The sequence below is a fragment of the Suncus etruscus genome, chromosome X (assembly GCF_024139225.1).
Source record: "Suncus etruscus isolate mSunEtr1 chromosome X, mSunEtr1.pri.cur, whole genome shotgun sequence".
Taxonomy (NCBI): Eukaryota; Metazoa; Chordata; class Mammalia; order Eulipotyphla; family Soricidae; genus Suncus; species Suncus etruscus.
In genome coordinates, this window is record NC_064868.1 from 114,009,791 (window position 1) to 114,036,069 (window position 26,279).

Here is a 26,279-nt window from a genome sequence, read left to right on the forward strand (position 1 = left end):
GACTATGGTTTGGGCATAATCAGAATTTAATCTATTATAATTGAGTAGGTGTTTTTGTATACCTACTCTTATTTATCTAATTATCTTTTTTTTTTTTTTTTTGGTTTTTGGGCCACACCCTGTGACGCTCAGTGGTTACTCCTGGCTATGCGCTCAGAAGTTGCTCCTGGCTTCTTGGGGGACCATATGGGACGCCGGGGGATCGAACCGCGGTCCGTCCTAGGCTAGCGCAGGCAAGGCAGGCACCTTACCTCCAGCACCACCGCCCGGCCCCATCTAATTATCTTATACTCAGCACTTAGGTTGTTTCTAGCTCTTGGCTACATTAAAATATGCTATAAGCAATGTGAAATTTTTACATCTCTTTGAATGATTGGTTTTGTATTTGGAAGGGGGCTTGGCCACACCCTGTGATGCTCAAAGGTTACATCTGGCTCTGCATTCATGAATCACTCCTGACAGTCCTCGGGACCTTACAAAAAGTCAGGGATTGAAATCATGTAGATAGCATGCAAGGCAAGCATTCTACTGATGTACTATCACTCCAGACACTGTATTTTTAAAGTGAAATACATATATTTGGGAAAAATGGACTGTATGAAATTCTGTTTTCAATGATGGCACCAATTTATACTCTCACACATAGTGTTTAAATGTTCCCTTCTCTCCATATCATCTTTGACACAAGAGTCTGGACTTGTGGATAATAGTTATCTTCACAGTTCTGAAGTCACACTCTACTATTTTGATTTGCATTTCCTTTTATTGTAATATCTTTTTCCTTTGTCAAGTATCATTTGAATATATTTACATAAGCTTATTTCTGGACCATTAACTCTGTTCCATAGATTGAATTTTCTGTTCTTTCATGAATATCATGCTATCCTGACTACATTATAAAACAATCCTAGATTTATAATAAACCTTAATATTTGTTAGTGGCATAATTATAATTTCTGTTTTATTGACAATGTTGAGTGTTTTTACTATCCATATGAAATTTATAATTTATTTTATTAACAATGTTGAGTGTTTTTACTATCCATATAAAATGTATAATTGCTTGTATTTTATAGAATTTCTTTCCTTTTTTTTGGGGGGGGGCACACCCGTTTGATGCTCAGAAATTGGCCCTGGCTTGGGAGGACCATATGGGACGCCGGGAAATAGAACCACGGTCGTGGTCCTTCCTTGGCTAGCGCTTGTAAGGCAGACACCTTACCTCTAGCGCCACCTCACCGGCCCCTATTTTATAGAATTTCATTGAACTCTTAGAAAAAACTCTGACTCCTAACATTACAGAGTCTTTTTATACTTATAGAATACATTTACTTTTTTTTCCTTTCACATATTTCCTATGCCTTTTCTCATATACATTTTATACATTTGTATTTGATTTGTACTTAAATATTTCATTCTCAGATGGTGATATGAGTTGTATTATTATTTTAGTCTCAATTTAATTTTATTACTGTTATTTAAGAAAACGCTTGACTTACATTAATTCACATTGTACCAAGTTTGTGTAACTGTTTATTAATTGTGGGTGTTTGTTTCATATTTTTAGTGTAAATGGTTTTATCCTCTATAAAAAATCTGACTTTATTTCTTCCTACCGATTCAGTATGTCATTCATTCATTTGACTTATTTTTCTGACTGTATTAACCAGGACTTAAAATATAAGGGTTAAAAAGCTGAAAAAAATACATTTCACATATTTCCTAATTTTAGTAATAAAGATGTGACTGTAAGCCCACTAAATTATGTCAAGGACTCTTGTACATTGCCTTTAGCAACTTGTGATAGTTCACCTCAGACAGTTCACCTCAGACCTCAGGTTATAACCTCAGGTTATAGATTTTAATTTTGTGCAATATTTTCTGCATCAATTTATCTTACTATGCAATTTTTCTTTTTGTATTTAGACATTAGTTTATAGTACTGTAGAAACTAACATACATGTCAAGCATAGTTTGGCATCTCCCAAGGTGTATAAAATACATTATACCAAACATAAAATGTGTAGTTACTATTGGACATTACTTCCTCAGCCTGCTTTGCTCAATCTCATATCTAGCTCAGCACCAAGTTTTCTTTTGTAAGAATCATAGGATTTTCTTTACGTTGTGTTTGGCTCTTTCCTTTGTTTACTTTCTTTATATTTAACATGTATGTGAAGTCATAGGGCATTTGTCTTTTCTTTATGAATCACTTCATGTCTAATCATCACTTTCAAGAGCCAGCCATATTGGAAACATTCTTTCTTTGTAGCTGAGTAGAAATTAATTAATTATATATGTGTACATATGCCATACCGTCATCTTTATTCATTTGTTGGGAAGGGTTGTACACTTAAATTGTTTTTATGTATTGATGTGGTGATGAACAGTGATGCAATGAACAGAGGGGCTATTTTCATTTTATTTTGATAAGCACTCAATAGTGCAATTGCTAGAATGCACTGCAGTTCTAATAAGTTTTTGAGGAACGTCTAGACTGCCTTCCAAAATGGCTTCACAGATTTACATTCCCATTAACAGTGTATAGGAGATCCTATTTCTCTGCACTCTTGCTGAAAAATATTTCTTCTCTTTTGGTAACGTTCATTACAACAGGTGTGAGATGAAGAGCTGTGTTTTTCATTTTAGCTGTTGGAAGTAAATAAAACCAACGGAGAGCATCCTTTTAAGTATGTGCCATCTCTTTATGTCTTCTTTAACAAAATATATACTTAGACCTCATGTTTATTTTTAAATTGGGTTTTTTGATTTTTGATACTTGATGATGATGTTTTTTAAATTTTATATGTTAATTTCTTGTCCAAGATAGGCTTTGCAATATTGTTCCATTCAATAAGTTGCATTTTCATTCTAATGATTTCTTCCTTCTTTTTCTCTTTTTTGCTTAATTGGCTTTTAAATTTTTGTTAAAGCAACTACAGAAAGGAAATATTGATGAAATCCAGTATTACATGATTACTAGTTAATTCTTTCTTCTGCACATAACCAGGATATTCTCCACATTTCACAGCAAAACTTAAGTTTAAAAAAATAAGAAAGTTAGTAACCAAAAAAGCCTATTGAGAGTAAAATAACACTGTAGTATCTCTATAATAAAGCCTATTCACACGCACCAACAAATTTACAGGTTTACTTAATCCACTTCTATTTTATTTTTGTTTTGTTTTTCGGCCACACCGGGTGTCGCTCAGGGGTTATTCTTGGCTATGCACTCAGATCGTTCCTGGCTTGGGGACCATATGCGATTCCGGGGGATCAACAGTGGTCCATTCTGTGTCAGCAGCGTACAAGGCAAATGCCCTACCACTAGGCCATCACTCCGGCCCCAAACCACTTCTCTTTTACAGAATTTATTTTGCACCTCGTATACTGTGGGGTGACCTTTATAACTAAATGACAAATTTCTGGCTCTAACAACAGCCTGACATTTCTAAAGATAGGCCCCAGGTAAACTCACCCTCGCACTGCTCCCTGTTATCATTTGCTGCCACCGTCATGCTCTAAGGCAGTCCTTAGGGGACCTGCCCGCTTGCCTTTAGGTAAGTTTCCTCTTCCATGTGTCCTTGACACATAGGCAAGTATAACGGACAAACCTATATCTAATGGAAATATCTGGTGTTTGTTGCATTAAATAATTAACGATGGGGCTGGATGGTGGATGATGCCATCCAGCCCACATGGCTCTGCAACCTCCATGCAGCCGGCGAGTTCCAGGCCCAGGTGAAATCACTCACACGCAGGCTTCAGGAAGAATCATCTTTATTTATGCCCTAGCCACCACAGGTGTGTGGCCTATGTCAACCTTTTAAGCATTCAGCTATATTTTGCTAGCCCTGCATCTTATCTCCTGTTAGCCATCTTCCCTTTGGGCTCCATGCGGCCCAAAGATCCAAAAGCCAGGAAGCCAAGCCGGGCCAAGAGAGAAACGGCAAAAAGGGCGGAATCCCCTGGCTCAGAGGTTTATCTATCCTTTTCCAGACCCCTCCCAGAAATGGGAGGTCTTGCAGGTAGTTACACCTATTATCCGGTTCCCAAAACTCCTCCCAGATATGGGCGGGTCTTGGGGTACACCACAGGTGTTAAAAGAAATGACTTTGCATACTGCCTGCCACTGGAACCCTATAAATTGTCATGTGAAACCACTATTAAACGGACTTTGCTGCCCAACAGCATTTTCCCTAGCTGCCTGAGCACGCATTCTTGCCAGTTATGTCTCCCTTCTCCCCTAGCTTGCCTCTGACCAGTATAGGAGTGATGGAACAGCGGCCCCCTTAAGGGAAAGCTCCCTTCTACAGCCTCTTGTGAGCCACCTGAACCTCCAGGCAGGTTATTGGGACCTAGACTTTTTGACTAAGTGAATCACTGAACTTGATCCAGGAAAAGGGGGGTCCAAGAGGTTATTGAGGGAGGAAGCTGAACCCTGCTGTGCCGAACCAACAGGCTGAGGCTCTGACAATATATCAAACAATATTTAAACAGAGGCATATTTTCCCAATAAGATAAAGCCAAAACAAAAGCACTTACTTTCCTGGAAACTAGGTAAACCAATCACAGAGTGTTTAAACATTTTTGCCTTTCCACTTTTCATAATTTGACCATGTATTTAGGAAATAATCTGCAGAAGAGTTAACAAAGAACACTTGGAGGTAGAAACATGACTCTCCTAAGCTGTTTATTAGGAGAGATTTTTTATAAATGAAACTTAGCAGTAATGGTGGAGCTGGAGAGTATTGTGCCTTCTCCAAAGCTGCAGGGCAAGAGAAAGGTGGAACTTGTGACTATTTCCAAGGCCACAGATCATGCGGCCTGCAGATATCAGCCCTGGCATCTCCCTGAGCTTATGGACTGATTTTATGATCCACTGGGTATCAGGATTTCCTGTAATAGCTTTATAAAATGGATCGTTGAAGAGATTTTCAAAAAAAATTTATGTGGACTCTTCACCAATGCGGTAGAATTCAGGACTCTCAGAGCCTCATATTGGCACCCAACTCCTTCCTCAAACAGACTAAAGTCTTTGGTCAAACTTGATCTGGTTTACACCATTTGCAAACACCAAGGCTGAGTGAAAGAAATAGAATGCCTGTCTCAAATATAGGCAGGGTGTGGTGGATGAGGGAAATGGGGGACATTGATGGTGGGAATGTTGCACTGGTGAAGGGTGCTGTCCTTTTTTATAACTGAAATCCAACTACAAACATATTTTTGTAATTATGGTGCTTAAATGAAGATATTAATTTAAAAATAAATGAAAGGAGCCAGAGAGATAGCACAGCAGTAGGGTGTTTGCCTTGCACACAGCTGATCCAGGAAGGACAGTGGTTCGAAACACAGCATCCCATATGGTCCCCCAAGTTTGCCAGGAGCTATTTTTGAGCACAGAGCCAGGAGTCAACTCCCGAGAGCCTCCAGGTGTGACCCCCCCAAAAAAAACCCAAAATTAATCAGTTAATCAATTAATTGGTTTAAAAAGGAAACAACCTTTCTTAGCTCTGTAGTCTGTACTGTTTATCCAGCCAGTGCATCGTTGGCCTACTCTTTCACCACTACCAACAGCTCACTAGCAAGAGAAATAGCATCACTTCCCTTTTCTTCAGTCCCCTCCATTCCCCTTCCTTTCCTTCTCTTCCCTTCCCCTTCGTTCCCCTCACCCTTCTTTCCCTCCCCCCCCATCCTTCCCCCTACTCTCCCCTTCTCTTCCCAGTCCGCACTCTAAGATCACTATTGACAGTGCTAGGGGACTATTTATGGTAACAGGCTTCGAATCTGGGTTAACTGGATGCTAGATAAACACACTATGCACGCTACTACTTTTCTAATCCTATAATGATGCCAGTTTTCATTGTGCATTTATATATATATATTTTTAATATTTGGTCCACATTGGTGCTTGGACTTACTCCCTACTCCTCACAGGTCTCTGAGACCATGTGGAATATCCAGATTTTGTAATTTAATATAATTGGTTTAATTCTGCATTCGTTTTTATTGTCTTGGGTATATAATCCACAAAGCCATATCTAACTATGATATATATTTCTTCTGTGTTATATAGTTATAGGTCTGACAATCAAGACTTTAACTCATTCTGTATTATCTTCTAACTATTTTATATTATAAATACCTAATTGGTATGTTATTCACCATATACCCTTAACAGATTATTCATTTTTGTTTTAGTTACCTGATTATATTATACTGGTTTTTGTGCTTTTTTTGTATTATGTCAGAGAATATTATTTGTCTTTTAACAAAACATGTATTTTTTCTCCCTAGCATCAGTACATGATGTTTAGGGTGAGAAGAACTTCTCTTGTAAGTCTTGACTAATGTGAAGAGAATATCCTATAGTCCTATATTTCAATCCAATAATCAGATTAAATCTCCTTCACTTGACCCTAGACATGTGTGTCTCAAATTTCTCCTTTTTACTTTATTCTGTGACAGAGTATCTACAAGATATTGGCATTTCTTCATGTGGAAAATAAGTGATGACTGGAGTTCTGTATTTCACTTTCTTCAGGGCAATTAGGCTAGGTTAAAACACAGCATGCTAAATTCTGGATAAGTTTTGCCTGAGGATAGAACATAACAGAACAGAATGCTCTAAGATGTTATAAAATGCTTTCTTTTCCACGGTTTTTTGCCAGAAGCTCCAGGGGATTTTTTGTCATGAATATTTATTCATCCTGAGAGGCTGGTCAAGCACCTTAGGGTTAAAACTCGCCAAAAAAAAATGAATCTAGCCTCATAACTAGATCTCCATACATTATTTTTTTTCTTCTCAAATTTATCCACATTGAGTCTCCAGCAAAATTGAAATTATAATTCAGGCTCCCACAGGGGTTTCTGCATGTGAATTTACTCAGGTAAGAAGTAATTCTCTGTCTTTTCAATTTGCAATGTCATGTTATTCCTTTGACCTCACAGCTTTTGTGGATCTAAGAGGTGTTATTTTTTTCTCATTTGTTCAGCTCTTCTCTCATTACATGAGTGAGAATGGATACTTCCAAGATTCGTTTATGATGAACTATAAAATGGCCTTTTTGATTTTATGTACTCTTGTCTGATTATTGATTAGTAGTAAATGCAAAATACATTCCTCTTTACCCTTTTTATTCATTCTACAATCGTGGGGAAAGCACTTTAATTGTATTTATTTATGTACTATTTACTTACAAAATTATGAAAAATGTGTATCATACTTCTACACCACAAATTTCTAGTACCATCCCACTATGGAAAATAACCTGTCTCATCATTCCTTTTATTTCCTCCTCTCCATTCCCTCTGGAAACCACCATACTTTTTTTTTATTTAAACACCTTGATTACATACATGATTGTGTTTGGGTTTCAGTCATATAAAGAACACCACCCATCACCAGTGCAACATTCCCATCACCAATGTCCCAAGTCTCCCTCCTCCCCACCCGACCCCCGCCTGTACTCTAAACAGGCTCTCAATTTCCCTCATACATTCTCCTTATTAGGACAGTTCAAAATGTAGTTATTTATCTAACTAAACTCATCACTCTTTGTGGTGAGCTTCCTGAGGTGAGCTGGAACTTTCAGCTCTTTTCTCTTTTGTGTCTGAAAATTATTATTGCAAGAATGTCTTTCATTTTTCTTAAAACCCATAGATGAGTGAGACCATTCTGCGTTTTTCTCTCTCTCTCTGACTTATTTCACTCAGCATAATAGATTCCGTGTACATCCATGTATAGGAAAATTTCATGACTTCATCTCTCCTGACAGCTGCATAATATTCCATTGTGTATATGTACCACAGTTTCTTTAGCCATTCGTCTGTTGAAGGGCATCTTGAAACCACCATACTTTACATTGAAACAAGAATTAATATTAGTGTATGGGTGTTTACATCTTTTGTTTAATATTCTGTTGCATTAGTTATATTCCTCATATGAGTGAAACCATCCACCAACAGTTGTGCACTTACTTATTTCAAATATAATCATTTTAATGTGCACCAAACTTATCTCACATGTCACAGTTTCATGACATTTAATGGCAGTTCTCAACTGAGCCTATATGCCAAAATTTCTTTATCTAGTTATGTGCAACAAAGGATGTCTTAATTCCATGTTTTGCTTATTATTATTGGTATTTCTATGAGATTAGGGGTGCAAATATACACAGAATTCAGAGTTTTAATGTCCTTTGACAAACATCTGAGAGAGGTATTTTAACATCATGTGGAACTACCATTTTTTAAATAATATTTATTATTTAAGCACCATGGAAACAAACATGATTGGAGTGGGTTGCAGTAATAAAAAGAACTCACCCCTTCACCAGTGCAATATTCCCATCAACAATATCCCGCAACTCTCTCCTCCCTGGCCCCTCCCTGTATTCAAGACAGGCATTCTAATTCTCTCACATATTAAAATCGTCACGCTAGTGGTTAGTGTCAGTGGTCCTCAAACTATGGCCCATAGGCCACATATTGTATTTGCTCCATTTTGTTTCTTCATTTCAAAATATGATATATGCAGTGTGCATTGGAATTTGTTCATAGTTTTTGTTTTTACTGTAGTCTAGACCTCCAAAAGTCCTAGGGACAGTGAACTGGCCCCCTGTTTAAAAAGTTTGAGGACCACTGTAGTTACATGGTGAGCTTTATATTGTGAACCGGTCCTTCTGGCCCTCATCCCTATTGTCTCTGGGCATTATTGCAATGTCTTTTATTTAGCTTAAAACCCATATATGACTGAGATTTTTCTGTGTTTATCTCTCATCCTCTGACTGATTTCATTCAGCATGATAGTTTTCATGTTCATCCATATATAGGAAAATTTCTTGACACTGTCACTCGTGATGGTTGCATAATATTCCATTAGGTATATGTACACAGTTTCTTTAGCTGTTCATCTGTTGAAAGGCATCTTGGTTGTTTCCAGTGTCTGGCTATTGTAAATAGTGCTGCAATGAATATAATTGTCAGGAAGGGATTTTTGTATTGTGTCTATGTGTTCCTAGGGTATATCCCTAGGAGTGGTATAATTGGATCATATGGGAGCTCAATTTTCAGTTTCTTGAGGAATCTCCATATTGTTTTCCATAAAGGCTAGACTAGATGGCATTCTCACCAGTAGTGAATGAGAGTTCCCTCCAGCACTGATTGTTTTTGTTCATTGTGATGAGTGCCAGTCTCTGTGACTTGAGATGATACCTCATAGTTGTTTTGATTTGTATCTCCCTGTTGTATTAACATTTTTTCATGTGCCTTTGGCCAATTGTATTTCTTCTTTGAGGAAGTGTCTCTTCATTGCTTCTCACAATATTTGATAGGGTTAGATATCTTTTACTTGTTAAGTTCTGTCAGTACCTTGTACATTTTTGATAATAGCCCCTTATCTGATAGGTATTTGGTGAATAGTTTCTCCCATTCTGTGGGTGAATTTTGTAACCTAGGCAATATTTCTTTGAGGTGCCAAAGCTTCTCAGCTTAATATCTTCCCATATGTTTATCTCTGCTTTCACTTGTTTGGAGAGTGCTGTTTCTTCCTTGAAAATGCTTTTAGTCTCAATGTCATGGAGTGTTTTACTTATGTGCTGTTCCCTACATGTTGTTCTATATACCTTATGGTTTCAGGTCTAATATTCAGGTCTTTAATCCATTTGCATTTGACCTTAGTTCATAGTGTTAGATGGAGGTCTGAGTTCGGTTTTTTACTAGTGGCTAACCAGTTGTGCCAACACCACTTGTTGAAGAGGCTTTACTTGCTCCATTTTGCAATTTATTGCCCCTTTATCAAATATCAATTGATTGTATGTCTGGGAAACATTCTCTGAACACTCAAGTTTTATTTATCTGAGAATCTGTCTTTATTCGAATACCATACTGCTTTAATGATTATTGTTTTCTAGGACAATTTAGGGTTTGGGAAATTGATGCCTCCCATATTCCTTTTCCCAAGGGTTGCTCTAGTTATTCCCAGTTGTTTATTGTGCCAAACAAATTTCAGGAGTGTTTGATCCACTTCTTTGAAGAATGTCATGGGTATCCTTAGAAGGTTTGTGTTCAATTTGTACAATATTTTGGTAAATATTGCCATTTTGATGATGTTAATCCTGCCAATCGATAAGCAGGGTATGTGTTTGCATTTCCTTGTGTCCTTTTTATTTCTTGAAGCAAGGTTTTGCAGTTTTCTTTGTATGTGTACTTCACCTCTTTATGTAAGTTGGCACCAATATATTTGAGTTTGAGTGATACTAATGTGAATGGGATTATTTTTAAATGTCTGTTTCTTCTCTATCATTATTGGTGTATATTGAAGGACATTATTTTGCATGTTAATTTTGTAGACTGCCTCTTTGCTATATGAATGTATTGTTTCTAGAAGCTTTTAGATAAAGTCTTTAGGATGTTCTAAATACAGTATCATTTCATCTGCAAACAATGAGAGCTTGACTTCTTCCTTACTTATCAGGATGCCCTGGATATCTTTTTCTTAAAACTGTTAAGAGATGGCAGACTTGTACCAGATTTTAGAGGAAAGACTTAGTTTATCTCCATTGAGTGTAATATTTGCCATTGGCTTGTGATAGATGGCCTTGACTATATTGAGAAAAATTCCTTCAGTTTTGATCTTGATGGGAGTTTTTTTTTTTTATCAAAAATGGGTGTTGGATCATATTGATTGCTTTCTATGCATCTACTTCTATGACCATATGTTTTTAATTTTCTTTTTGGTGATAAGGTGTATTATGTTGATTGGTTTACATATGTTAAACCATCCTTGCATTTCTGGTCATGTTGTATGACCTTCTTGATGAGGAGTTAGGTCCGACTTGCTAAAATTTTATTGTGTATCTTTGCATCTGTGTTCATCAAGAATATTGGTCTGGGGCCGGGCGGTGGCGCTAAAGGTAAGGTGCCTGCCTTGCCTGCGCTAGCCTTGGACGGACCGCGGTTCGATCCCCCGGCGACCCATATGGTCCCCCAAGCCAGGAGCAACTTCTGAGCGCATATCCAGGAGTAACCCCTGAGCGTTACCGGGTGTGGCCCAAAAACCAAAAAAAAAAAAAAAAAGAATATTGGTCTGTAGTTTTCTTTTTGCAGCATCTGGTTTTGGTATCAAGGTGATATTAACTTCATGGTGCTTAAATAAAGATTTATATTTAAAAAAAGAATGTATCCCAGGCTGACAACAAATAAAATAACAAAAGAACAACAAAAAACTTTATTTCCTGTCAATAATGCTTATATAGGACTGAAAGAGAAAATGGGATATCTGAAGTGCAACAGGACATAGACAGGTGGTGCTTCAGAAAAGCTTAGAGTGAACAATTGGGCTTAGGAGTGCCCTGGAGAAAGGCATGATTGATAGGTATTATAATTGGTGCTCTCCATGAGGGAAGAGGGATGGTCCAAGGTCAAGCCCAATTAGGAATTATTGATCATGGGTAATGGTGCTATACATTTTGCTCTTCTTCCCTATCTCAGTGCTGTACTGTCTCTTAACTTTTCAGCCTCAGAGAAAATCCCTGTAATAATCGCTCTGCAGAGTCCTCTGGAACAAATAGGTCTACAGGGGTTCTGTCTTCCAGGTGGGTCAGGATAAACACCACAGAGGGCATCCAACATAAACACATATATATATGTATACATATACATATATATAGTCATTCATAGACATCCCATCACAAGTGTGAATAAGATTTATCTAACATCGGAAAGATGTCATCTAGATATTTTCAAATAAATATATAAATTGAGGCTGGATAGATAGCACAGCTGTAGGGCATTTGGCTTGCTTGCTTGCCCCCAACCTGGGTAGACCCGAGTTCAGTTCCCAGTATTCTATATGGTCCCCTGAGCCTACTAGGAGCTATTTCTGAGAGCAGAGTCAGAAGTAACCCCTGAGCACTGCCAAGTGTAGCCTAAAACCCCCCAAAAATATGTATTATAAATTAAATATATTTAAATCACCAAATATTTATTGACAGCAAGCACTACTAATTTTGAAAATAATATAGGTTAGGTTGCATATCTTGAAGATATTTTCTATATTTTTAAGTTACGGAGATTCTTTTTTATTCCTTCTACTTCAATCATTATTGAGAAAATAATCTATGTGGCAGGCAATTTCCTAGAAACATTGCACAAATCATTTCTTCATCTCTATAAGTCTGAAATAGTAATTATTGTCTTCATTTCATGAATAAAATAATGATATTTTAACTTTAACTTCTCTAATTTATTAGGTAAAAAGTTATGAAGGGAAGATATCTCAAAATAACAAACTTAAGATATTTGTATTTATATGAATTCTATTATATTACTAAAATTAATTTGTTTTCCTCTTCTGTGAGGTAACAGATTGGTCAATTTCACTATTTCCAAAAGGAAATATTACTCAAATAGTAATTTACTATTTTTTACTCACAATCAACATTCTAGACATCATGGTATCAGATTATTAAATCTACTAGCAAAGATTAAAAAAGACAAAATAAAATATGTATATTTATAAATGGGGAGAGGAAATGAACAGACACATCTCAGAGGAAGACAAGGAGATAAAAACACTTGAAAAAATGCTCAGCATCACTTATCATTAGTGAAATCTAAATCAAGACAACAATGAGATATCATCTCACACCACTGATCAAATATAGTAGGAACATTCTTGCTGACAGGGATAGGGTGAAAAAGAACTCTTATCCACCACTGGTGGGAATGTTGTCTGGTTCAAGCCTTGTGGAAAACAGAAAGATCTCAGTAAATTTGTAATTGAGCTTCCATATATATGACCTAGTAATTCCACTTTTGGGTCTCTATCCCCAGAACTTAAAAACATTATTTCAAAAAACATATACACAGCATTATTTTTGCAGCATAAGTAAAATAGTTAAGATATGGAATCAAACTAGTTATCCAATGACAAATTAATTGATTTTAAAGATGTTGAATACCCAATGGATACTATGCAGATGCAAGGAATGATGAAATCATGCAAGTTTCTACTACTTAGTTGGAACTGGAAGATAGTATATTAATGACTGAGGAAATGTAATGTAAATGAGAGATTCTTAGTTCAGTCTTGATCCCAGAGACTAGGATGAAGGACAGAAAATAAAAGAATTCAAGGCAGTTTAGGGTACAGGCGGGGGTTGGGTGGGGAGGAGGGAGATTTGGGACTTGGGTGATGGGAATGTTGCACTGGTGATGGGTGGTGTTCCTTTTATGACTGAAACCCAAACACAATCATGTATGTAATCAAGGTGTTTAAATAAAAAAAAATTAACTTGAACTAGCTAGTCCTGACTCCAGATAGAGGGGGAAATAAGGGAGGCATCAGGACCAAACAGGTGCAAGACTACTAAGTAGTGGGTTAGATACAGAGGGGACCACATATTCTAGCCGCCCTGGGGTGAGGGAAAAGGTAAAGGGAGGTAGGATAGAAACGGAGGCGTAGGGATGACAATTTGGCGATGGGAATCCCCCCTGATTTTATGTAAATATGTACCTAAAATATTATTGTCAACAATATGTAAGCCATTATGATCAAAATAAAAATTTATATAAAAAAAAAAGAATTCAAGGCAGACAGAAGATCATCAATGATAATAGGGGAGCAAGGGTTGTATAATGATGTGGAAGAGCGGTATAGTTAAAGTACAGACTAAACAACACTGAAAATGTGAGATATAAGGTGCAACCATCGAACTGTAATATGCCTGCCAAGGAAGTGGTTGAAGAGAACAAGAAGAAAAGGGATGATAGAATTTTGGAGCATTAGTGATGGAATTTAGCACTGGTGATTGGATTGATGTTGAAATATCATATACTTAAAACATAACTATTAACAACTTTGTAAAGCACAGTTCTTAAAAAATTTAAAGAAGTATGTGGATTAAACATCAATGTGCTTGGGAGTTCAAATAACTCAGATCCCAACTTCAATAAATACATGGATATTTATCTTGAAAAAATAAATTGCCTTTTTTGGGGGAAAGTACACTTGGCTATGCTTAGAGCAATGCTCAGGGTTCTCTGTTTAGAGTTCACTCCTGATGGTGGTCAGGAGAGTCTATATGCTTCTAGAGATAAAGCTTGGGTTAGTCATGTGCAAGGTAGACACCTTAGATCCTGTACTTTCAGGTCCATATATTCAATAATGCATGTCTCCTTTGCAAATTACATCTTCAATTTCCTTGTATGAAGTCTTTTCATGAAGAAGTCACTAAAGCAAAACACTGAGACATTTCTTGTAGTGAAAATATTTGATGTTTCACTTCAAACTCCCAATTGGTTGGAAAATTGAAGACTATGAAAGAAAATCTTTGGAGAACTAAGATATACTGTTTTATAAAATATCTGAAATTAACTAGATACTAAGTGAAAATGCATTTGAAACAAGGTTCTCTATAGCAGTAACAGGAAATTCAAAATGTGATATTTCAAGTTTTGCAATGTGACTGAATGTATTTTAGGCATAAAATTAAATTAGTATCAAATAAGTAGCACATTTCTGGTCATAACTATTAAGGCTTGGATGTTTGGATAAAAGGCAATACAAAACATTGACAGCAAATAGTGTAAAAATAATACAATAGTTTATTATGTCTATATTAAGAAATTGTGGCGCAGGAATAACACATGCATAAAATTTATTTCTGAAAAATATATATGTCCTAACTTAAAACTTCATTTTGTATCATTTTTGTTGTAGGTTGAAATGCTTAGGGAATGAGAAGAGTACAACAGGTAGGAAGCATTTTTCATGCACAGCAGAAAGCTAGGTGTAATCCCTGATCACTGCCAGATGTTGCAACCCTCTCTCTGCCCCCCAAAGAACAAAAATTCTTCCACTATCAGAATGTATTTAAGACAACTTAGTTCAGAATCTTTGGTGCAGGGAGCCAGTCATCAGTAATTTTTTATGCTTCCTACGTGTTTTCATTGTGCATTAAAGTTTAAGGACACCTGCTATAGTTAGGTCCATTGAGTTTTATTTTCTCTAGGCCCTAACTCCCACCAAAGGAACAGATTAATCATTTAAGAGAGATTTATTTTCACCATGAGTGGCAACACTTTTATTTCAGTTGCAAGAATCAGTTTTCATAAATATATTGGGAAAACTTTTGAAGACTTAAAATATGCCTACTAATTTCTAGATTATATATTTGATATAAAAATCTGGGAATCCTTGTGCCAGAGCAATAGCTGTAGGGTGTTTGCCTTGCATGCAACCAACCTGGGACAGACCTGGGTTTAATTCCCGGCATCCCATATGGTCTTCGAAGCCTGCCAGCGGCGATTTATGAGTGCAAAGCCAGGAGTAACTCTTGAGCGCCACGGGTGCGTCTCCCCCCAAAAAAATCTGGGAATCATTTTAAGTTTGTGATTTGATTTTACAAATATAGCTGAAGAATAAATAAAATATAGTTGGGAGTTACCAAATGGTTAGCAAATAACAAAAGATTTTCTCAAATTCATGAAGAGGGGCTGGAGTGGTAGCACAGCTATAGTACATTTGCCTTGCATACAGCTGACATAGGTCTGACCTAGGTTAGATCCCCGGCATTCCATATGGTCCCCCAAGCTAGGAGTGTATTCTGAACACAGAACGAGGAGCACCACTGGGTGTGCCCCCCCAAAAAAAAACCTCCAAAACTAGAATTCATGAAGAATCAAGAAATTCTTTGCAGATAGACTTTTTACACACAACAGATAAAATTGCATTTATAGGTGTATAGAGGAAATATGAATTAATTTTAACTATTTTGAGAAAATATTTTTACAAACATAAGAATATTATAGTTTTAGGCAAACAATGTTGATCCTCTATACCCATTACCGAAGTACCAATATTTCTACACCAAAATCCATTGGATTCTTTATTCTACTACCCCTTCATCCTGTTTTGTCATCAGTTTTTAAGGCTTATTCACAGTAGATGTTGTATATTGCACCCATACTTTGACTCACTCTATATTACAAAATAATGAGATTACTTGGCATTAAACTTTATTCTTTATTCTTTGGACTTAATCATATGCTTAAAATAACATCATCCAATTCTATCCATATAATAGCAAAATATATTTGACATATTCTTATATTTGAGAAGCATGCTATATATATTTATATACATATATCACAATATTTTTATCCACTCCTTTGTGGGTGATTGGACACTTGTTGTATTTTCACATTGTGACTATTTTAAAAATTACTGCAATGAGAAAGGCATATATAAATCTTTTCAAATTAGTATTATTGTATTCTTGGCATGGATACCATAGAATAAAATTGCTGTTGACCCCTTCTATTATACTTTATAAATTTAGATGTCTGTTTTTATTTCTGTCATTGCTATGTTATTTTCTATTGCTTTCATTTTACTTAGCATATGTAGACTTGTTTCATTTAAGTATTCATTGGAGAATTTAGAGAACACTGATATGATTGTGGTTCCTCCTAGGAATTTTTCTTCACCTATTTGTGCTGGTAAAAGTTTGTTCTTATCATTATGTCTGATGAGAAAAATGACTAGTGTTGAGATTGCATTTATAAACAAATCCAAACAACAATCTAGGTTTATGCTACTTAGACAGTGATTTTGAATAAGAGTTTGTTTAGATCCCAGTACCATTGGATATAAGTAGCTGTAAGTGAATGGGAACAACTATAGCACCAAACTCAAATAAGACTTTAAAGAAAACATTAGGTTCATACATTAAATATTTTAAGAATTAAAGCAATGTATACACACAATTAAGAGATTTATATTGTATAGTTGCCAGAAGCATTTATACTCAGTAAAATTATGAACCACATTTAAGTTTCTATAGATGATTATTGATAGGTGGTATCATGTAAAAAAAAAAAACAACTACATTATACTGGTATAAGGGTGTTTGAGTAAGCATAATATATTGCTCCTTGTCTAGTTGGTCTGAGTCCTCTGAGAAATTTGTTTCTTACATACTAAAGATCCATGGTAACTTTTATTTAGTTTTTCTTCTGAGGCAAATGAAACTACTGCTTGCCCCAATTTTCTCTCCACATACCAGTAGCCTCTATGCATACAATTCCTTATTGTTTATTTGTTTCTTGGGTCACACTCAGCAATGCTCAGGGATTACTTCTGGTTCTGCCCCAGGGTTCATTCTTAGAATTTGGAGATCAAATGTGGGTCAGTCGTATACATAACAAACTCCCTACTCTATTATCTCTCCAGCTCCCTACACATTTCCTTTCTTAAGTAAATAATAATAATAAAACTACCATGAGCTATATTTAATAAGTATTTGTACAAATATAATAAATTTGTCAGTTTAGCTTATTTACAGTATCTTGTAAGATTACATACTTGTAACTCACTTTTATTAAAGGTAATGTTATTAATTCACAATTCTGATACAATTTTTGTTTAGAGAATTAAATTCTGAAAGAGAAATTCAGTAAGTAGAAGTCACTAAACTGAACATGCATTTTTATGTCTGGGACCATCTATCCAAAAGAAAATGAGATCATGGTGTGATAAGACTGGAGTTGGCATATTATAAGCATAAAATTCAAGTAATGATGATTTTGTAAATCAGTTATTTAATTAATTAAAAATATGGACTTTCTTTTCTTTAAGTGTCTGTGCCCAACTCTAAATATTCTAAGACTTTGTTCTTAATAAAATTAATTCCAGCATAGATCAGCAGAAATTTTACGAGCAAATTTTTGTTCTAAATGGTTCTCCAGAAACCAGAAAATAATACTGTAGTTGATTTATGAATATACAATAGTGGGACATTTAGAAAAATAAAATTCTTTTCTTTCTGTCCCTATATTTCTTCTGCTCTTCCCTCCTCTATGATTTTTCCTCAAGCTGTGTGTTCTCAAAACTAAAATGATGACAGAATAGAGTCATCAGTATTATTAGTACATGTTATCAACAATCTTAGTGATAGAAATTATTCTTTATTGTCTCTGTGTATAACACTGAGATTTGGAAAACAATAAGAAAGGGCTTATGAGAGAGCTCACAGAAGTAATCATGTAGGGAAAGTCAGTCATTATGAAAAGATGAGGAAGAATGTCTAAGTCAGGCATGGCTAAAAATCATTCAAAAGAAGAAATATTATATACTTATAAAGAAAAATGTTTAATCTTATTTTAAACTCATTGTAGCCTATATTTAAACAAAATATTGAAGTATATTATAAGTATAAAGTAAAATAGCACTAATGATATAGAAAAAAATGATGTTTTAGGAGACTGTCCTTTTTAAGCTTATTGTTACAGGAGGCCCGAGTGGTGGCACAAGCGGTAAGGCATCTGTCTTGCCCACACTAGCCTAGGATGGACCACGGTTCGATTCCCCGGCATCCTATATGATCCCCCAAGCCAGGAGCGATTTCTGAACACATAGCCAGGAGTAACCCCTGAGCATCATCAGGTCTGGCCCTAAAACCAAGCCAAAACAAATGAACAAAAATTATTGTTACAAGTCAGAATTTGAACAGTATATTGCTAGAAGTGATTAGGTTTATCTTTTCTTTCTTTCTTTTCTTTGGGGGAAGGGGTGCTACCTTGAAAATTACAGCCATTTTATGTTAAGAAAACATATGTTAAAAACTGAATATAGCACACAAAATTCCAGAGTTGAAACTACATTGCTGTTTTCTTTTAAAGAAATTAATAAGAATGCAAAATATTGTTCAGAATCAACTATTTAAGATAGCTGGTTGGAATTCTATCAAAAGTAAAATGCCCAAAGCAAGATTGAGCTAAGAGAGAAGCTCTAAATTGTAGACATATAAGTTTTGACATAAAGCATATTTATCATATCTAATCTTTCTAACTTATCTCTTTGAAAAAATATTACAGCATAAAAATAAAGGAATTTGTGCTTTGTAATAAGAGTGTATTGGGCATTTTAAATGTCCTACTACAATCTTAAAAACTCTAGATCATCAGAAAACATAATAGCTCTTATGCTGATGGCAGCAAATTAAATTTATTTTCAAATAATTATGATTGTGTGTCTCAACCTGACTAGAGGTTTTGACAAGGACTAGGAGAAAACCATTATTATTATTATTATTATTATTATTATTATTATTTCAATTGAACTGAATATTTTCAACACTAGGACAATTATTCATGTGCTTTACATTAAATGTTTAGAGGTCAGAGACATAAATCACTGTTGATTGCGTTTTTTTTGCAATATATATATATATAAGTATATATATATTCCCTGATCACATGGTCTCCAGAATAATGCACAGACATGAGAGCAGGCCCTAAGCACCACTAGAGCCGTCATAAAAATTTTAATTATTTAAAGGTAGACAAGTAGATGTTGTATTTGGCTGAGGAACAGAATCAAGATACAAACAATAAGAAAATTAAAAAAACTGGCTATAAAAGGAACTGGAAAATGACATAGATGTTGGGATAAAACTAATCTTCCTTACTGAGTGTTAACATTCACTACTATCCAAATCAGAAAGAGGTACTACCCAAAGGAGATTTCAGACCAATTTCCCTGATGAACAGTGAAACGAAAAATCCTCACAAAGTTTTAATAAACTGAATCCAATTGCATATCAAAAAAGTCATATACTACAATAAAATGTGATCATCTCAAGTATGCAAGAATGAATTTATGCAAATCAATAAACACAATACACCACATCGATAAAAGGAAACAAAAATAATGTGATATTATCATTAATGATAGGAAAGCTTTTGAAAAGATTCAAAACTCATTTGTGATAAAAAAAGGCAACAAAGGCTGAAAGGAAGCTATTCAAAATAGTAATTTCCTTCCATAATAAACCCACAGCCAAGACCATTCTGAATGATAAAAAAAATTGCCTCTGAAATCAGGCATACAACATGATGGTCATTATTTCCACTTTAATTCAATGTAGTATTATAAGTCCTAGCAAAAGCTTTCAGGCATGAACAAAGAAGGCAAAGGGATGTAAAATGAAGAAAAACCCATCACTATGTGAAAATAGCATGTTAATATATTTGAAAAATTTCACATAAAGTCTCCTAAGAACAAATACCAAAACAGCAAAGTAGCTGGCTACAAAGTGAACAACCAAAAACAGTTTACTACTGTATCATAAAGTCCAGGTTTTCAGTTTGCTTTCAGGAAAGGATTTTGGATGCTCAAGACCCATTAGACAATACTTCATGGTGTAGATTCCTTTGCAGTGCTCATTAACATATTGTTTCATATTCTAAACTTGAACATTATGATTGTTTTAAGAATGTATTATGTACAATATAACCCAGGAAACTGCTTTTCAGCAAAGTTTACTCTCACCAATGATGTTTTACTAGGACTTGGAAAGCCTTCCCATCTTACCTGCCACCTTTATATTTTTAAGTGGTCTGACCCATTCCACCTGGGTCAGTTTTTCAACTGCAACCTATGGATTCATTAAATGTGTGTACGATTTAATGTATTGGTCTCATTTATGTCTGTCTAATGTCCATCTGTATTGTACATAAAGCCTGTCAATGTTGTATATAGTCCTTCCCTCCTGTTATATAGAATCCTATTCCCCCTCCCCCACTTACAACTTTACAAATCCTTTTCTATCCCTTCAATCTCTCACTTCTTATCTGTTATTTCCTCCTACCTATCCCTTTTTTACCCTCAGTTTTTAATTCCTCAGGAACTGGAAAGTTCCCCCTACCCCAACCAGCTGCCAGCTGGCTGGCAAAGTGAAAGGACAACAGCCCAGCCCGCCTTGCCTCAGTCCTGGAAGAAGCAGCCACCAATGCTGCTGATTTGCTTTCAGTGGCCCCTTTTCTCCTTGCTCACTTCTCTGTGAACTGTTGCTCACTACCAGACTCTGCTTTTGAAAGATCCTCCCTCACCTTGAGGAAATTTCTGATCTGTGAATATTGCAAGGCATTTTTCAGACTCCACAATACCATGTTGTAGGCTGAAGCTGTACCCCGAATTTTATGCCCCTCCCCAGACTATTTCAGGAGACTTAAAGGGGATATGTATGTTTTTTCATATATTCCCTTATATATTTTCTTAATAGGTGTAATTCTTATTGTGTATTTCTTTATGTAGATCTAATTTTCCCCATTTCATTTTTGGATTTGTTTAGTAGAAAATTCTAGTAGATAAGTTTCTGTTGGGTTCTGAGTTCATGTCAGAACCAGGTTATAGGGATTATTTAGCTTGTTATTTTTATCCCTATATGCACTAGTAGTATCATGTGGCATTATTCCTTTTTGCATAGGCACATTAAAATGGGAGAAATCTTAGATATGGAAAGTTATTACCTAATAGAATCTTAAATTTTATACTGCAGGGGGACATTTCACCCTGAAAATTTGACTAGGGACTAGACTTGGGCTTCAGTTGATCAGATATTGTTTGTTCACCCATGAACTTTGCATCCCACCTTTGAAATTAGTATGGTTTTCTGCACCGGCACCAATAATCAAATTTCTACTGGGGAAGGCCCTAAGCTGCCCTGGCATTGACCTGCTCCAGAGTAGGTTCATATGATACCCTGATGACTTGGAAACAGCAACTACTTGCTATCAGGGCAACTTTCCCTGTCACAGCAACTAATGGTGAGAAGAAACCATAAGACACTCTGTGACATCCTGACTTTGACATAGAATCTGTGAAAAACCAAGACCACTAATTACAGAAGTCCACCTGTGACAACTGTGATTGAGGAGATATTTTCTTGGGCTCATGAAGAGGGACTTTTGTGTTAGACAACTCAGTATGCTCAGATCCTCTAGGTGATCTTATTGCAGAATGCTTTATGGAACATTAAAAGGTTTTTTCTTTCTATTTTCCTCAATTTTTGCTGTGCCTGTGAAAAAAATCCTCCTTGTTTTATTTTTAGATAGGGGCTCCTACCTTTTTCATATGTGCATGGGACACAGATTTCTTTGTTTTACAACACATCCTGCATTTATTTATAAAAACTAAGAATGAAAATAAAAGAAAAACGGGGGCTGAAGGCAAAGGAATGTCAGGTGCATTGTTGGAGAAAAGAAACAGAAAAAACTAAATATTCAAGTCAAAGTCAACAACAATAGAATCAAAAGACACAAACTATAACAATCTAAACTTAAAATGGGCCTACTATACTGGCAATCCAGGTGGCAAAGTGTGATGGTTTAGAATGCATTATTGGGAATATTGGTGAGGATAAATTGACATTGGTGGTGGGAATGGTCCTGATTCACTGTATATCTGAAATCCAACTATGAAGATTTATAAACTTCAATGGTTTCTATAAAAAGCTGCAATATATCTCATTATTATATTACATTATTTCAAATAAATCTTGTTATTAGACCAAAATTATTTATATCAGAATGTTTGCTTGTATCCAGGATAAAGTACTCACAAATATTCTAAATAAAAAATATCCTATAAAGCTAAATTGAAGAGAGGAAATAAACATGACAGGCATTTATATGAAGGAGATAGATAGATAACTGAGAAAGAGCACAAAAAGTGTTCATTGTCTCTTATTATTTGGAAAATACAAATCAAGACCACAATGAGATACTATCTCTGCAAGTGAGCATGTTCACAGCAAAACTAAAACAACCAAACCAACAATCTGTGTTGGCTGGAATGTGTTAAAAAAGAACTCTCAGCCACTGCTGATGGGAATACTGTCTGGTTCAACCCCATGGAAACAGCATGAAGAATTCTCAGAAGTATAAGTACAGAGCTATCACACTAACCAGAAATTCCACTTTAATAATACCTTCTCCAGGACACATAAACTGTTACTGTTCCTACAAAAGGATATATATATATATATATATATATATATATATATATATATATATATATATATATATATATATATATATATATATATATGCACACGACTGATCTAGGACAGAATTTGGTTCGATCCCTCGCTATCACATATGGTCCTCCAAGCCAGGAACGATTTCTGAGCTCATAGCCAGGGGTAACCCCTGAGCATCACCTGGTTTGGCCCAAACACCCAAAAAATTACTATGGAGGTATAAGGAATAATTAAATAACGAAATTTATTGCAACCTAAATGAAAAAGAAAACATATGTAATTTGAAGTAATTCAGTAGAAGGAGAAATATCAGCTCTTGTCACTTATCTGTGATATATAGAATAATTGGATAAGGGATTATAAAATAAGGTATATAAAATATACCTTTCAAATAGAAAGAATATCAAAAGGTATAGAAAGAGCAAACAATGTTACAGTTAGTAAACACAAACTACAATAACTAAACTTAAAAATGGTCTGTCAAGAAGGAAGGCTTGGGGTGGGAGAAAACCTGGGGACATTACTGAAGGATGTTCACACTGGTTTGCATTGGTGGTGAGATGATGGTTGCATGAACACAAGGGGTGGCATGGTCATACTAGAATTGGGGTTGGTCACAATGGTGGTGGTATTGGTAGAATGATCACAGTGTTGGTGGAATTGGTTTTAGACATTATATACCTAAAACTCAATTATGAACAATTTTACATATTTAAGTATTAAATTTTTTAGAGAAAAATATTTTAAAAGAAAAATTATTTGTCAATGATTAAATTGAGAAAGACATGTACAGATACAGTCTCATACACATTCAATATGAATAAATCTTTAAAAAAGACCCGACAGAGTTCTAACTTTTTATCCCTAGTGGCTTTCATCATATGCACAAGTAGGCAATGGAGAGTAAAGCTAAGCTGTAAACACACTGCCTAAGGCAAATTCTAAATGCCCTATCTAGTTGAAAAAATGTGCCAAGGCAGTTAAAATACCAGAAACATCTTTTCTTCCATATGTTGGTGCCACATAGATAGGATTGTTATGTCCAAATACCTCTTTAATGGATAGGAGATTTTAGTGGTTACACATTATAATATTCAAAATACATGATTTTCAAATACTTGGATATACACAAAGAAAATGCAGAAGCAGAGATTATTTGTAGGCAAGAATTGATAAAGATTTTTCCTGATCAGATTCACGTATTGAATTTACTACATGAAAATATTATATCAGATGTCATATATTTGTCCAAATGGATAAAGTAAGCCAAGAAAAATAATGCCTTAATAAATTGATACTGATAAAGAGATTTCAAAAGGAATTGCATAGGATCTAGAGCCATAGCACATGGGTAAGGTGTTTGCCTTGCACACAGCCGATCCAGGTTTAATCTCAAGTATCCCATAGGAATACACCACCTAGAGTGGTCCAAGACTGCAGTACCATGAGTGCTGCAGGGGTGGTCCCCAAAACAAAACAAAATACAACACCCAACAAGAGAAGAAATTATGCAGAAATCTTGGTGCTCAAAACACAAAAGTTGTAAAGAAACTTTTCCTAAACTGTTTAATAGCATTCTGAACGCCAAAAACTGATTTTTAAGATCAACTGAGACCAACTGAGATTATTAAGTGTGAAAACAAAAAGAGACATGAAAGAAAAAATGAACTGAGGGATTTGAGGGTTAGTTCAGGGGTTAAGGTATTTGTCTTGCACATAGTCAATGCTGGTTTAGCCACCAATGCTACATATGTTCCTGGAACATTGACTGGCATTATCCCTGATCATAGAACAAGGAGTAAGACCTTAGCAAAGTCATGCATGTCCCAGAAAACAACTTAATATATAAAATGAACAGATTATAAAAGGTTTTGGGAAAATCTTTGAGCATAATAATATACCTACGATGTCAGTTCTATAAAGAAAGCTAGAGATAGCAGAAAAAATATTTGAGGAAACAAAGTCTCAACAATCCCCAAATATAGATTCAAGATATAAATTGATCAAGGCACGAAGGTTGACAGAATCCAAGTAGTATAAGTACAAAGAGACCACACTGACTAATATTATGGTAAAATATTAATGTATCTTTAAGGGGGTTCATGCATCTTTAAAGGGTGATGATGCCAATTGACTTAGGTATGCACCCCTGTAAAGGTAAACTGATGAGGTATAAAAGGAGAAGCCTGGCAGTTGAGGCAGGAGGTCCTAGGAAAATACTGGTGGAGACGCTAAGCATCAGCCAGATGCAACTTGCTATTCATTTTTTCTCTTGTCCTCTGCTCAAAATGTAGCATTTCAGCCCCTGAGCTCTGGGCCTCCTCCTTCCTGCATCGTCTTTTCAAGTTGATGTGTTTTGTGGGGTGGGCAAACAAGCAAATATCAATTTTTATAGATATAGGGTCACTGATCAAATGGAATCAAATGGAATCTCTGGTCTTATTTTCTTGAAAAGTCTCCATACTATTTTCCATAGAACCTGAACCGCCACTATATTTACCAGAAGTCAGTTCCATTATATTTCCATTTCATTACATTTTCATGTTGCCAGTTTCATTACATTTCCACCCAAACTGATCATTTCCACTTGTATTATTACATTTTTATCTTATTGGTGTGGATGATACCTCATTGATGACCTGCTTTGCATTTCACAAATAATAATTTATTATGAGTACTTTCCATGTTTATTGACTATCCATATGCTATCTTTATGGAAGTGTCTTTAATCTAATTTAGCAATTTTTATGGAATTATTACTTTCTTTGTTGCTGAATTTTGTAAGTACATTATATATTTTAGATGTTAACCCTTTATCTAATATATTGTCTGCAGATGTTTTATCACATTTTAGATTGAGTTTTTTATGTGACAGAAAATCTGTTTAGTCTTATGCAGTCCTGCTAGATAGATGATTTTGTTTTTGTTATCTTTGCCCAGAATCAAATCATTGCGAACAACTCTGCGGTTCATATCTTGGATGGTTCTACTTATATTTTTCTCAATATACTTAATGAATTCTGTTGCAATCTTGAGGTATTTAATCCACTTTGTATCAATTTTGTGTATCAACTTATGTGTATGATGTCCAATATATTTATTTTGTTTAATGTGTCCCTTTTATTAACACCATTTGAAAAGACTCCTTGTTCAACTTCATGGATTCAACTCCTTACATAGATTAACTATTCATAAATTGGAGGATTTAAATTTAGGGTCTATATTCTATTTCAGTGGTCTAAAAGTCTCTCAATGGCACCACTAATTTTTATTATCATATCATTATGACACAAATGAAAGTCAGGAAATCAATATATATCAATAGTGATTTAAGTTCCTTTTATATATTTTGTTAAGCACATCCTAGATACATCAAATTTTAGACACAATTTTAAGTAGTTAGAATTTTATCTTTTTTCCAGATTAATATTTGCACACAGAAATGATACT